This window comes from Panthera leo, chromosome B2 (assembly GCF_018350215.1).
Source record: "Panthera leo isolate Ple1 chromosome B2, P.leo_Ple1_pat1.1, whole genome shotgun sequence".
Classification (NCBI taxonomy): domain Eukaryota; kingdom Metazoa; phylum Chordata; class Mammalia; order Carnivora; family Felidae; genus Panthera; species Panthera leo.
The window spans coordinates 114,539,071-114,551,488 of NC_056683.1; the positions used below are offsets into that span (position 1 = coordinate 114,539,071).

At 36.0% G+C, this 12,418-nt stretch overlaps 1 protein-coding gene across 1 annotated transcript in view; it reads right to left on the minus strand.

Annotated features, from left to right (window-relative positions):
- THEMIS (thymocyte selection associated) overlaps positions 1 to 12,418 on the minus strand; it is a 190,538-nt gene that overhangs the window by 20,061 nt on the left and 158,059 nt on the right. The gene's annotated exons all lie outside the window — the stretch shown is intronic.

Consider the following 12,418-nt stretch of genomic DNA (forward strand, 5'->3'; position numbering starts at 1 on the left):
TAGGCTTTGAGTACCTTGTAGTTCTACTGTGATGCAGTTTTCACAGTATAATTAAATACTACCTGATTTAGTGTTTAATGTTTATCTCTCTGGTTAAAATACAAACCCACTAAGAATAAGGACTATGTCTGTCTTATCCATTGTTCTCAGTCCTTATCTCAGTATTTTAAATATAGTAGGTATGACATAACTACATGCTAAATTAGTGGAGAAATGCATGAATAAATATAGACTTAATTTTTATGACTTTTTCTTTAGCTAGCCTATCAATGGCTACTATATAGTCACATGTTCATATGCTAGAAGTGATATCCAGTCACTCTGAACAGTAATACTTATTATATATTTGAAAGGAACACATATTTTTAACTTGTTTCACCCATAAAAAATACATATTGCAAATTTTGTGCTTTTAAATAAATTCACTGTTGCAATCATTGAAAACACTATGGTTATATAGTGTCCCATATATTTCTGTGACTCAATTTGGATTGGTTACTATCTATGAAAACTATAAATCAAGGAATGGTTATATTAGGGAAATAGAGAACTTAGTGTGTACACACTGTGGGCCCATATTCCCTAGGCATGAGATTGTGACCTGACAATAATGGAAGAAATAAAACTCTGTCAGGCACTGCTTCAGTGATGTCAATCAAGCCTTCAACCTGAATATCAGGTCCAGAGGAAAATGAGAAAAATAATGTGTGCAAAGAATAGAGAAGAACACAGATAAATTTGAATGGGCATCATCAGGCCTTTGTGACCACTTTACAGTTGTAGTTCAAAAATAAACTGTTTATTTTGTATAATTTCCACTTAACTTGTCATTAGAAATAAGTCATTATAATCCTGTCTGCTAATATAAAACAACTGTTCAATTATTTTTCATGTTATTCTTGGTGTGTAGCTTGTATATTGCTTTTAGTGGTCCTGCTGAAAGCAATGATCCAATAACAACACACTGAATGTTTTTCCCATGAACAAAGAAAGAAACAAATTAATATTACCCAAAAAATATTTTCTTTCTTCAAATCCATCTTTCATCTCACCAAGGCCATGTTATGAGGGAAAAAAATCATCCTCTTCCAAACAATTTATTGAGATTCTCTGTTCATGATTGCATTCATCCACGTCCCTTTTCCCCAAGGGCGAGACTCTCTTTTCTTTAGAGAGTCAGAGAGGGCCTGTCTTGGCCCAGGGACTGAACATCATTTACATGTTAAACAACACGAAGTATCCCAGATAACGTGCTTTACTTTTTACAAAAAACCAACCACTCTCCTAACAGGCTAAAAAAGCGTCCTCTTTCTCTGCTTGTATAAACAACTGATCCTTTCCGCTGTCTGTACTTTTTCACTTCAGAAAAGTGAGTACAAGGGACATGTGACATTTCAAGTGGTATTTGGGAAGAAATTTCCCATTAACTAACTTTCTTCCCCATAATTAAATTACACTTAAAACAAGAAAATAGTAATTCAGAAACTATACATTAAAATAAAGAAATGAGGTTCCAAATCCAATCATAGGAAACATAGGTTTGCATATTCAAATTATCGTTCCAGAACATATAATCCTCTATGCCATCTGTCTTCTAATGGGAGAGAGAGAGAGAGAGAAAGAAAGAGAGAGAGTGTGTGTGTATGTGTGTGTTTTCTCTTTTGTTTGTTATATGGTCGAATCACCATAAATAATTCGGAAGATTATTAAGCAGTTTAAAAAAACTAATAAATTTCTCATTGTGCATTATAAAGACCCAATTAAATGGAGGCAAATGTTTGTTTTTTCTGACGAAAATATTTAAACAAGCAAGAATATAAACTGAAAAATAATTTAAAGTTGATCATATAAAGTCCTCTCTTTCAGACAATATTTGAGATTTCATAGAATTATCCATCTATACTAATAACCTGCCTTTTACATAGAATATGTTCTTTTGTAAATATTTTTTTTTTTGAGAGACAGAACAAGAGACTGTGTGTGTGTGCAAGCGAGAGAAGGAGGGTCAGAGAGAGAGAGACAGAATCCCAAGTAGGCTGTCAGTGCAGATCCCAACATAGGGCTCAGTTCCACGAACCATGAGATCATGACTTGAGCTGAAATCAAGGGTAGGACACTCAACCGCCTGAGCAGAATATGTTCTTTATACGACCTGCAAGAGCGTCCTTTTGAGCTTGTTCCACCCAATCCCAACAAACCATCTTTGAGAACCTTCCTGTCCCTTGCAGCTGGAGGTCGTTTATAGTGGGGTTGCCCAGAACTATGGTTGGTAGGCCTCATTTCATCAGCCCAGCAGAAGCCCACTACCACCTCTCCCACTTATCCCAGAGTTCCAGGCTGTGTCCCTCCCATGTGAGACCCTTTGCTGGCATCCTTTATCCTCAACAAGTGTTTTCCCCCTCAACCATGCAAATGAGACCATTCTTCAAGTGAGACCATGATGGCTGGGCTCTGAGTTGGCAGCTAACTGGGCACCACAGCAGCAATATCAAGTGCATGCATGTGGCTTGACACTTAGATACTCTTGGCCCAAATGTGGTTAACAAGTGGGATAGATCTGTCTCTCTTTTACCTGCTGCAAATACCACCAGAAGTTCAGGACATTTAAAAGAGTTGGGGTTTTCTATCTGCCTTGCCCTTGCCCTTGGGTCAGAGAAGAGGCAATTGGCCCATGCAAAAGAAATATGGCTGTGTCTGCTTCCCAAGTTGCTCTGATTAAAAAAAAAAAAGACATCTTTCCATCATAGCCCTTCAAGAACTTCTACCTGCTGAACTTCCTGGAACCAGGTCCAAGAAAACAAATCTCTGCTGGAACTATTAGAGATCTTATCATGCATCATATATCAAAGATGTACCATGCTCTCTGGGAGAGAAATCCTTCATTTACCTAAAGACTGCTTTAAACCTTAACTTTCAAAGACATCTTTCCAGAGCATATTATGTATTAAAGAAGATATTATCAGTGTTAATATATTTCAGTTGCATCTTCCTCTATTTTCCCTGCTGAAAACAGGGAACTAGACAACTTGACATCTAGAAGTCCTGCCATTCTGATTTGACCACCCTCTTGAGGAAAACCAAGTCCTAGCTCATGAATATTGAGGAAGAACTCAATATAATCACAGACTCTGTTTGATTTAAACACGTTTAAGAATTTTTCCTTCAGAGTACTCAGGGTGAAGAACCTCTTCACACCCTTTTGTCAAGCTCAATTCAATCTGCTTCTTGCTCTTCTAATCTTCTATAATTTTAGCCAAAAATGAAATGGACACTTGAAGCAAGGCTTAACCAATATATCTTCACTTTAAAATGAGTCCAGAAGAGACAGCTAATCTGTACGTTTGCTAATCTTAAGGAGATAAATGAGAAGTCTAGCTGCCCTCAAAAATGTTACCCATGTCACTTCAGACAATGAACAAGCATGCAAAAGGGTTTGCTATTTTAGAGCTGCTGTGACAAGTGCATTTCCTACAAAAGACCAAGGTCCTCTTATCTTTAATGTTGATCCATGGACGCTGGAATAACTCTGTATATAAATAAATTTTCTCCTTTCTTTCTATTTGCCTTCCTGCAAATTTTAAAATTATTCATTCACAGGGCTATTGTTATAACTTTCAAGCTCCCATTTTAATTGGAAAATCATAACCCTCAGACTCAGTGGGGGTAATCTGTGGCCAAAGGACAGGAAAATTAATTTTAGTTTAAATTACAGACGCAGAAATTACAGTAGAATAAAGTATGTGACATATTTTTTGTTTAGATTAGTTTTCAGTTTCAGGATTTAGTTTTTAATCAGTAGATGTATGAATAGCATTTGAAAAGTGTCCAGCAGAGTAACACTGGCTGCAGATGGCAGATGGGAGCTGCAATGCACCATATAATAGTTCTGTATCCAGGAAAAGTATTCTAAATTCATTTATTAAAAACTACATTTGAAATCATTTGAACGTCCTGGGTATTAAAACACAGCTTTTCATATAAGTCTTTGAAAGTCTTCCATATACAGCCTGATGTAAAACACTGCTGTATTATTATTTAAGCTAGAAATGATTTTGGTGAGTATGATTCATCTATTTCTTTAAGCATTCACATGACATGAAATGTAAAATGGCATGCTTCCCACTGAAGAGTTGCTAAAATGTAAAAATTTCAGGCCATTGTGATCTAGTGGCTAACATACCATGCAGTCATCGAAGGATGGTTGCCACCTTCTCACCTCAACTCAAGCCTGGACACATTTCCTTGAAACACTTTCCCATGAAGGCTGCCCTTTTGACTTCTTCCTACTCACACACCCTATTCCCCATGCCCTTTATAAAGCACTGTCTGGCACTACCATTCAATACCTTCTCTAAATTTCTACAGAAACCTGGCCTGATCCTTCAGTTGTCTCCACGATCCTCCTCTACTTTCTTTATAATGCATTCTTCAGCTCATGGCCTCCTCTCTGCCATTCCTCTGCCAACATGACATCAGAGGACCTTAATGTTCACATCTCCGTGGAACTTTTTTCCTACTCTTTTTTATCCTCTTGTAAGTACAATCGGAACCTGGACCTCATTGTCCCTCAGAATTTCTCCATCGTCAAGATCTTGGATTTTAGCACCCTCTCTGTGCCCATAATCTCTTAACAATGTTCATCTCTCTCAATCTTCAAATCGTTTCTGCCTCTCAGCCTCTTTGCCTCACCTGTTTCCCCATCCAAGGGGTCCCTGGAAACTCCTTATCATTTTTCTTATTGTGGTTATAAGATCCTCACTTTCCATTCTACTCTTGTCACCGATCTTCCAAAGGCCACTTATTTCTGGTAATTTTTTAAAGGCTTATAATTTTCCTATTTGTCTCTAATAAATTTATGTTTCCTGGTGATATCTAGGTCCTCCAGGTTACCCAGTTATCTGAGGATCTCTGTTTCAGTTCCTAGTGAGAGGTACATAGATGATATTTCAAATCTTTTCCTCTTTTAACAAGCTCACAGTCACAGCCTGGCATTCCTCAATCTTAGGAAGTTATTTGATCATGTAATTCATTGAGATTGTGGCTATCTGAAATCAATTCCCACAGCTTTCCTTGTCTTGTCTTAGAAATTCATTTGATCTTTCTTACGTAGAGTCTTTCCTCTTTCTAAAGTCAGTACCTTCTCCTTTTTCTGTGACACTTCCCCACCTTCCTCTTTGAGTTAATCAATTATTCTGCCCACTTATATTCTTTGACTCTGCCTCTCCATTGCCCCATTCATTTTCTGCCAAACTTTAGTAAGAGTAATCGATTTTTACTGCTCTTCCCTCCACCGTCCCCCCGTACTCACTTATTATCTATTTACTGAGTGGAATCTGGTTTCTGTTACCACTTGATTAAAAATATTTTCACCAATAGCCTTTCAGCCATCAGTCATAAATTCCATGGCCTTCTCTCAGACCTCACGGTTCCTGAGCTTTCTTTGTACATAACTCTGATAACCATCTCATCATCTGAAAAAAGCATTTTCCCCTCAATTTCCAGCAACTCCGTTCTGTCATTTTCCTTTTATCTCTTGGTTCTCCATTCACTCATCAGCTTTGCCATCTTTTCTCTTTCCTACCAACCTGCAAATCAGTGATTGCTGAACCATTCTGATTGCATGTTCTTAATAAAACTTTGAAGCACAAAATATAAATGTCATACATGTACATATACATAAAATTACATATATATGTACTCTACCAACATATATGTAATTGTGTACATTTACTCTACTAATAATATACCATGTATAGGGTGCCTGGGTGGCCCAGTCGGTTAAGTGTCTGACTTTAGCTCAGGTCATGATCTTGTGGTTCATAAGGTTCGTGAGTTCGAGACCCATGTCGGGCTCTGTGCTGACAGCTGAGAGCCTGGAGCCTGCTTCCAATTCTGTGTCTCCCTCTCTCTCTGCCCCTCCCCTGCTCACACTCTGTCTCTCTCTCTCTCTCAAAAATAAACATTAAAAATTTTTAATAAAAAAATAATATATCATGTGCATTATAAAACAAACTCAAAGTAGAAATTTTAAATAATAAACTGAAGTTGATTAAAGTTGAAATAAAAATATTTTAAGCAAAATTATTTTATTAATAATATTGAGAAAAATAGTTGAATATTTTTCATTACTTTTTTACTTTATTATTTAAAAAAATTTTTTTAAATGTTTATTTACTTTTTTTGATAGAACACAAAGTGGGGAGGAGAAGAGAGAGAGGGAGACACAGAATCCGAAGCAGGCTCCAGTCTGAGCTGTCAGCACAGAGCCAGACGCGGGGCTCGAACCCAAAGACCATTAGATCATGGCCTGAGCTGAAGTCAGCCGACCAACTGACTGAGCCACGCAGGTGCCCCAGTTTTCATTACTTTTTAAATCTTAATTTAACACTTTGTGATACAGCAATTCAGTTGTTCATTTTATAATTCGGTTGACCGATATACTGACTTTTAATGGCTGTCATGCTAAAAATGATACTTCACAAAGACACATAGATCCAAATGGAAAAGGCACATTGTTAGTAATTTTGCAAAGATATTGATATTGGCTAGTAAATTATTATCTTCGCTGATGTCAAAGTGATAATATTTTAATTATTGGATTAAAAACATACTGAAATTCTGTGGAAGATTTTATAAAATGGTTAGAAATTTTGTTTCCAAGTTTTTGAAGTTTGCAAGATGAGAAGTTGCCTTGTTTTCAGCAATGGAAGCACATAACATCAGAAATACTTTAGGGGCACCTGGGTGGCTCAGTCAGTTAAGCGTCCAACTTCAGCTCAGGTCACAATCTCACAGTTCGTGAGTTCAAGCCCCACGTCGGGCTCTGTGCTGACAGCTCAGACAGAACCTGGAGGCTGCTTCGGATTCTGTGCCTCCCTCTCTCTCTGCCCTCCCCTGCTCATGCTCTCTCATTCTCTCAAAAATAAATAAACATTAAAAAAATTTAAAAAAGAGAAATATTTTAAAGCAATCCATTTTCAAAAAAACCCTATATAGGAGTATTCTTTTGGTACAGATATGTTTGCTCCTTTTAATGGAAGGGCCAGCTCAAGTATGTACGTGTGCGTTCCTCCAGGTGGCACACTACTGACAGGCAATTATGAATTAGGTAGATAAATTTGAACACTCACCTTTTAGTAAAATAAGTCTTAGTATATGTGCTGCCGAAGCGAGCACGTAAAATAAATCTTAATATTAGTACATCTATAATTTTGGGAAAAATGATTTGTTATAAGGCAATCAGCAAATCTTTTTTTTTTTTTTTTCCCCAGAAGCATGTCTTTTTTATTTAAATTTTATTTAGGTAGCATACAGTGCACTAGTGGTTTCAGGAGTAGAATTCAGTGATTTATCACTTCCATGGAACACCAAGTGCTCATCACAGTGCCTTCCTTAATAGCCATCACCCATATAGCCCTTCTCCTACTCACCTCCCTCCATCAACCCTCAGTTTGTTTTCTATCGTTAAAGAGCAAATCTTTAAATGGTTCAAAAGAGTACCACCCTTATTCCTCATCTTACAAAGTGTCATGAGAGGGGGTATAGCTCAGTGGTAGAGCATTTGACTACACAAAGTGTCATGAGGGTCCTACTATATTTTAAACTTTCGTTTCTATAAATTAACCCGATATTTAAAACATCATTCAGAACTTTGTAAATTTCTGGCTACTATTTCTTTGCTGTAATAACTTGCTTACAACGGCACTGGGAATATATTTCATATGTGGAGTCATATCATTAATCTTCCTTTAGAATCACTTTTAAAAGTCTAGACAATGCGGTTTTTCTATTAGTAGTTGTACTTACTCAGTTCATCTGTAAGGTAATGCTTTTGCTAAAGAGGTCATTAAGGAATGGAATAATCTTTTTTCCAATGTATAAAAAAAATCTCATGGATTTCATTTTTTAAAAATTCTTTTTAATTTTTATTTATTTTTGAGAGAGAGAGACAGACAGAGTGTGGACGGGAGAGAGGCAAAGAGAGAGGGAGACACAGAATCTCAAGCAGGCTCCGAGCTGTCAGCACAGAGCTTGATGCAGAGCTCAAACTCACGGACTAAGATATCATGACCTCAGCTGATGTCAGACACTAACCAACTGAGCCACCAAGGCACCCCCTCATGGATTTCATTATTGAAGCATAATTTAGGAAATACAATAAACTCATATGTTGGAAAACAACTGAAGTCTTACGCAACTTTGCAGAAAACCTCCCTTACTGAGTCATTTGTTCATACAGATAATTATTAACAGCTAACATTTATTTTTTACTTTCCAAATGCCAGGTACTATTTTGTGTCTGTTACATGTATTAGTCTATTGAATTCTTCAGCATTTTTTTTCTAACCACCTTCCAAGAGTATTTTCAGAAAAAGAAATGTGTTTCGTTTTTCATCATACTGCTTCTTTGTATTATTCTAGTCATTTTTAAGAAAAAAACTGATATACTTAATAAAATGTAGTGTTTTTTTATCTCTGGTAAAAGAAAAGCCTCATATGGGTTTAACCTTAATTTTAGTGAATTTTAAATGTAATGAAGTACGGGACTGATTATAACATAATTATAAGCAGCACTGAAAAAGTAATTGTCTTCACATTCTTTTTGCTCAGTTTTAAAATATATTGTTAATCATGAGAGCTTCATTTTCCCAGTTTCTAATATCACATAACACAGTATAAACTATGATGAAATTCACCATCGCTTATACTATTTGTGAATCTTCATTTCAATCTTCTTGAAAATTTCAAATTTGGGGCTATCTTCATGGGTATGATTAGTTTATCTTCTTTAATTTTTTTCTCCTAATACAGCCTATGGAGAAATCTGAGAAGTGTGAACACTGTCAGTTCTACTTTTCTTTTTTATCACTCTGGTCTTTTGCTCATATTATAGATACAATATTTTAATAAATTTATCTTCTGAACGATGTAATGCTTTTAGAAATAGGCACAAATAATAAGGACAGCTCAATGACTTGACACAAATTGAATGCATTATGTAACTCCTACCCAGATCTAGAAATAGAATATTAATAGGCCCCCAGCAGCTCCGTCATGCCTCAACCAGTGACATTTCCAATCCCTCTTCCCCAAAGATAACCAGTATGCTGACTTCTAATATCATAGATTGCTTTTCTCTCTTGTGTGGAAGTTTCATATACTCTAAGTCATAAAGTACATTCTCTTTTGTGTCTGGCTTCTTTCTTTTTATCCCTAACTTCAGAGTATTCCATTGTATGAATACCAAAATTTGTTTGTCTGCTCTACTACTGAAGAATGTGTAGAGTTGTTTCCAATTTTAGCTATTAGAAAAAATACTACTATGAATATTTGTATACATGTATCTTTGTGCACATATGTACACACTTCTTCACATATGCATATGCTTCTGTAGGCATCTAATTGCTGGGTCAGTGGGGGTATGTATGCCCAGCTTTAGGAGATCCCGCAAAATGGTTTTCCAGAATATTTTCTCACCAGGAGTAAACAAAGTTCTAGTTTCTCCATTATCTTGCTGTACTTTGGTACCATCAGCCTTTTTATTTTATCAGTCTATGATTCTATAGTATTATGTCATTGTGGTTTCCATTCATATTTTCCAGATGACAAGCTTAAATACTTTTTCAGTGTTTTAGTGGTCACTGTGAAATACCTATTTTGTAATGTAACTATTCAAGTATTGCCCATTTTCTCTATTGTGCTGTCTGTATTTTTGTCATTAATTAGTAGAAGTTCTTTATATATCTGAATACAAGTCCTTTTTAGTATCCTTACCTGTTTTGCACAGAAGCTTCCCCACTCTGTAGCTTACCTTTTCACTCTCTTAATGGTGTCTTTAGTTGTATAATCTTAATTGATGGGTTTGTTTGTTTGTTTTTTTAGTAAAAGATACTTGTCCATTTTGTGAGATTCTATTTTGCTTCAAGTAGGAAATACCATTTTCAAACAACTTGACCAGGCTCATTGAATCTACAGCATAGTACGATACTCCCAAATGAAGGGTGCCTAGTCAGGGTCCCATTCTCAGATATATTCTCTGGAAACAAAAACAAGATCCAGTGGCCAGAACTGCTCTATATTTTGAGTTAACTATGATCATCAACAGCTGCTAACTTTATATATTAAAAAACACACACACACACACACACAAAACAAACAAACAAACAAAAACAAAAACAAAAAACTACCAGATGCCATCGATCTCCTGATAGAAAACACACAGCACACATTGTGGAGTAGTCTTCCCAGAAATTCAAATCTGAATCTATTAAGTATCAAGATTTAACTATCACAGTACAAGACAGAAGGACATCTTGATAGGAAGCAACTCACAGGCAAAACAATTCTAGAATATATGACATACAGAATACATGTTATCTAGAATACATGGCATGTGATAGACCAGGGAAGAGACTGAAATACAAAAATCATATGGGAAGTATGAGCAATGTAGGAATAAAAGGTATTTGGAAAACAACAAAGGGCACTAAAACATCACATTCCAGTTTCTACACAGGTTGTTCATACAACTGGCAAAAGAAAAACCATTTCCACTGCTTCTCACTGGGAACGCAAGCAGCAGAATTCATGTTTTGGGAAGTTCTGTAGAAGTAAGCCGGTTTCTCCAACAAATTGAAAACAAAACAGGAAGAAACCTATAGATTAAAAGAGATTTTAAAACAAATACTTCGATTGCATTGTGTATACCTTATTTAGATCCTGATTCAAACTGTACGAATGCATTTATGGGGAAACCATGCAAATCTGAATCCTAACATGATATTTGATATCCCTAAGGAATTATTGCTAATGTTTTCAGGGATGAGAACTATATTGTTTGCTTTAAGAATCTCTACTTTTTAGAGGTATCTGACGAAGTATTTGCTGAAGGAATGAAATTAAATGCTATCTGCTTTTGTTTTCTCCCCAAAATATCCAGTATGGCTGAACAGTGAGGGATATAGGTAGAACAAAATTAGCCTTGCATTGATAGTTGATGAAGCTGGGTAATGGCTATCTGGACGTTCATTATGCTATTCTCTCTACCTTTGCATGTACTTGAAAATTTCCAGACTAAAAAGGTAAGAAAAATAGTTTTGCCTGACTTGAGATCAAGGCAATAATAGACTTGTGCACAATGTGAGGACACATGAAAAATATACTGCATTTCAGAAAATAGGCTATAGTTGCTTAAATCATCTCGTCTGCCTAAAACTGGAATTGGTGGTTAGGACTTACTTGGCCAGGATGACGTAGCTGGATCCCCTATGCTTTCAGAGAAGAATTGCAGATTTGACTCCACTTGTCCAGAATCTACATGAAAAGCTGCAGTCTGGAAAATATCGCAGGGAGTTGGGGAAGGGATGAGGGGGTAAGACTGCAAGCTAACAGCAAGGTTGAAAGGCCTAGAGGGATTTGCTGGTGAACAGTGACACAGACCAGACCCTCCAAACTGGAGGCCAAACTCACCATTCAGCATGGCATTTGCTTTTGGTTAATTATAGGGAATAAAGAGAGAAAAGAAGAATGTTTGGTTCCAGGTGTCTTTTCCATCTATACCTGAAACTCTCACTTTATAAAGAACCAAAAATTGAGACACATCTCTTGATGTGTTAGTAATGTACGCCTAAAGTATTGTATTGTGAAGAAATTAATTGTATTATATATAACTTGTATATTGAGTAGAGAGATTTTAAATTCATACTTAGAAAATACTGAATAATAAGTGTGGTTCACTCACACACAAAACTGATTTATACATACCATTTGAAATTCTACAGAAAATGCTTCAACTTACTCCCATGTTATGTATAAGAGAAAGAAAATCAGTAGAGAATAAATTGATGGTAAGAGGCATTGAAGAGCTGAGCATTAGTAGATATCTTTATAACACCAAAATCTAGCCTCAGGATCATATTAGCACCTTAAATACATCAAAATCTCCACACAAGTACTTGTGCAATCTGTCATTACTATCTGCCAAATTAAAGCTCAGCTGACACTGAAACTATGGAGGTCAAATCTGATAAATAAAACTCAAGTACAAAAAGATTAAATAATATCCTCAAATGCAAACCAGACTAGAGTCTAACTTAAAAGCTCATTGTTTTCAGATCTATGTTCAGATTATTTTTATTACTTGCCATTTTATTGATTCATCTATATTTTTGATCTCCCAAAGTAGTCAGAGTTGTGTATTACATTGCCCTTATTGTAATCACAAGGTTTATCCCGGTTTCTGAGGACTAAAAAGTGATGAGTAGGGAAAATCAGATGGAATAAAAGAAAAATATGTCAACTCCTTTTTTTTTCACAAGTCAGAGAAAAGGTACAACAGAAAAAAACAATATAACAAGAATAATCACATGGTTATTAATTAAAACATGACTCAGGTGGTGTTTGATTTAAAGTATCATTT